Here is a 3,371-nt window from a genome sequence, read left to right as displayed (position 1 = left end):
CCATGATCGATCGTCGTTTAAATTAACGATCAATTAATCGATTAATCGTTAACTTTAATGCAGCAAAATGCGTCTATTGCAGCAGCACGCAGTCACCGGCATGACAGGATGTGCAAAAGCCACTCACACACACAAAAAAAATGCTTTCTCACCCGAATTAAAGGAGTTTTAGTCTGAATAAAATGCTAGTGGCAGGATTGTAAAATGAATAAGTGTGATTATTATGATTATTTGATAAAATGAAGAGAGCGCGCCGTACGTTTGAGATCATTTTACTTTGTTGACTGTTTCCTATCCCGTCATGGAGACCACTGAACGTGCCTCTTTAAATGGTTTAGTGGTGCTCGTTGTTGTATTTTAAAAAACAATTGCAATGTTTTCAACTGACATTATGGCATTTAAAATAAAATTATCCCAAACGTAACTGTGGTGCGTGTGGCTGCAGTCAGTGAACCGCTTCCATCGGCGCTGCTGCAGCAAAACACACCGTTGCTCACATGAAACATTATTATGCGACTATTATGACCAGTACTTAATTTGATCCTGCTGGATCCTGTTCATGAAAATGTCAGATTTTGAATTGGCTCGTTCCGGTAGGCCTATTTGTTTTTAAAAGTCCGGCATTTACAGTGCATTAGATCGTGACAGTGCATGCGTGCATACGAGATGGAGCGAGCGCGGGTTTGGCTAGATGTATTTGGTTGTTTCCATATTCGCAATGTATTTGTATGTTAAACTATTATTTATAATGCTAGCTAGGCTTGTACTTTACACGCATTCGCATATAGACGGAAAAGATCATCATCTTCACATGAGCAGAAACGTCCTTAACAGCAGAGTGGACCGGTATACTACGGTCTATTTAAACTGACCAGTGTAACCTTTTATATGTTTGGTTGACTGTATTTTATTTTTATAATGAACAGACTGCGATGTAAATATGAATTGCTAGTGTAGTGATATCGGAGAACAAGGGGTGGGAACGAGAGAGTGTCCAACCTGACAGAACTGGAGAGGATTTGCAAGGAGGAATGGCAGAGGATCCCCAAATCCATGTGTGAAAAACTTGTTGCATCTTTCCCAAAGACTCATGGCTGTATTAGATCAGAAGGGTGCTTCTACTAAATACTGAGTAAAGGGTCTGAATACTTAGGACCATTTGATATTTCAGTTTTTCTTTTTTAATAAATCTGCAAAGATGTCAACAATTCTGTGTTTTTCTGTCAATATGGGGTGCTGTGTGTACATTAATGAGGAAAAAAAATTAACTTAAATGATTTTAGCAAATGGCTGCAATATAACAAAGAGTGAAAAATTTAAGGGGGTCTGAATACTTTCCGTACCCACTGTATATCGAATATCATAAAAAAATTACAATATCGATATTCGAGATATTTTTTTATATATATAATCGCCCAGCCCTAGTCTTGACTTGTTTTGGACTCCATCGACTTTCACTACACGACAAGACAATCTTCACTATATTTTATTTTGTGTTTCAGAGAAGAAAAAAATCATACAGGATTGAGAAGACATGAGGGTGAGTAAATCAAGACAGAATTTACATCTCCACTACTTGTAACAGCTAGATGGACCATTAAATCCAGGAGTCACATGATATACAATGTAAATGCAATCATGTTCAGGTGAACCTGAAACCACACTGATTATTCAGGGTTTCCCTAAGACCAAATTAGACATCCAAATTGACTTGACGGTTTTGAAAATAGCACATAATAGTTTTGTACATAGTTGCCACAGGTTTCATCAAAATACCACACCAAACATCGTGGTTACTATCAGTCTTGGGGAAAGTTACTTTTAAAAATAATGCATTACAATATTGCGTTTAGGGATATGCCAGTATCAAATTTTCATGTTGCGATTAATTGCTAATGCTTTTATCACGGTATGCGGTATTATCACGATACTGAAATTTAGAAAACAAAGTAACTGGCATTACTTTTTTGAAAAAGTAACTCAGATATTTTCTTGTAAATTAAAAAAGTAATGCGTCACTTTACTAGTTACTTGAAAAAGTCATCTGATTACGTAACTCGCGTTACTTGTAATGCGTTACCCCCAACACTGGTTACTATCATAAAGCAGTGGTAACTTTCTAAAACAACAAATTAAACAAAAGGTTTTCAGATTTCTAAAGAAAATGTTGTATTTATCTAAGCATCAATAACTATGGTATTTTGGTTGACAATATGATTTCCATGATATTGGCTGTTGCTCAGATGGTCACAAACATACTAGTAAACAGTGATTCTATTACCTAATCTTCTTCCACACAGTTCTTTTCCTTCTTTAGATGTTCAGATATGAAATAGGTGCAGAAGGTGAAACCTCTCAAAGGTGCTGGTCTAGAAGTCTCCCCTCCATTATTTATTCTCAGAGAGAAATGGGTCAGTCTCACAATGAAAGCTGAGAAGTATAGACGCCTGAATATTTCAATATATGGGTGTCTCAGTCCTAGCCTCCACAAAATGAACACAATGTTCCCTCACTTAACTTTATCTGACTTATGGGTTCTACTCAATAATCCTTAAAAAAATAGAAGCAGCATTTACCTGCCCCATGGGCTCAGTTATTCCTCATTTATCACAACATAAAAGCGTCATATTTCACAATAAACCATTGTGTTGTAATACTGTAGGGTTTCATAATGCTGTCAGACAATAATTGCCCAAACGAGATCAGTCAGATGTCAAAAAAACACACCAGACTGGGATGGGAACAGATATAATCTTATGCTTTTCCCATGCACATTATAATACTGAAGAATGAACCGGCAGGGATTATATGATTACCCTGAAAAATTAGGCCCAGAAAACAGGCCTAAGTATCGACATCACATCTTGATCTTTATAGAAGCTCTGTAAGTCTAATGTGGCTTTTCAAATGTTGTTGAGTGTCATTTCCTCCAACTAGATGTTGTAATGACCTGCAAGATTTCGATCTGGTAAGGTCAAACTGAACTCAACATTATTTCTTACTCTGTTACTTTCGAAAAATCCAGCATATTGTGAGCTTAACTATTTACTATAATTAACAGTTTATGTCATGTATGACAAGTGTTTTGCTCAGAACACCTAAAGTACGTTCGGATTCTGAAAAGGATTTGATGAGAAAAGATGGGAATGTCCCTGAATGGAGAAGCCCCGGTGTGTTTTCTTCTAGCTGCACTGCTCTCTTGACTGCAGGCTGTGTGTCCACCCGCTGAGGTGGGATGTCAGCAATGAGTCTGTCTATCTGTAAAGGTCATTCCTGGATTCCTGTCAAAAACTATAACCTCATTAAACCGCCACATTACAAAGTGAATGCCAAGGTGGCATACGGCAAATATCTATACAGGTATTATTAGT

At 37.1% G+C, this 3,371-nt stretch overlaps 1 protein-coding gene across 2 annotated transcripts in view; it reads right to left on the bottom strand.

The window, feature by feature from the left end:
* Nucleotides 1-3,371, bottom strand: part of LOC107707688 (probable E3 ubiquitin-protein ligase RNF144A-A) — a 41,002-nt gene that overhangs the window by 28,765 nt on the left and 8,866 nt on the right. Inside the window, exon 1 of one of the 2 annotated variants that reach the window (XM_016511778.1) lies at nucleotides 2,282-2,362. The exons of the other annotated variant lie outside the window; for it this stretch is intronic. The gene's annotated coding sequence lies outside the window, so the exon portion shown is untranslated. Of the gene's footprint in view, nucleotides 1-2,281; nucleotides 2,363-3,371 lie in introns of those variants that run through there. 2 annotated transcript variants of the gene reach the window in all.

Source organism: Sinocyclocheilus rhinocerous, unplaced genomic scaffold (genome assembly GCF_001515625.1).
Source record: "Sinocyclocheilus rhinocerous isolate Xijiao unplaced genomic scaffold, SAMN03320098_v1.1 scaffold415, whole genome shotgun sequence".
Lineage (NCBI taxonomy): Eukaryota > Metazoa > Chordata > Actinopteri > Cypriniformes > Cyprinidae > Sinocyclocheilus > Sinocyclocheilus rhinocerous.
The sequence above is the reverse complement of the archived record's forward strand: the minus strand, read 5'-3'. Positions and strand labels throughout refer to the sequence as shown.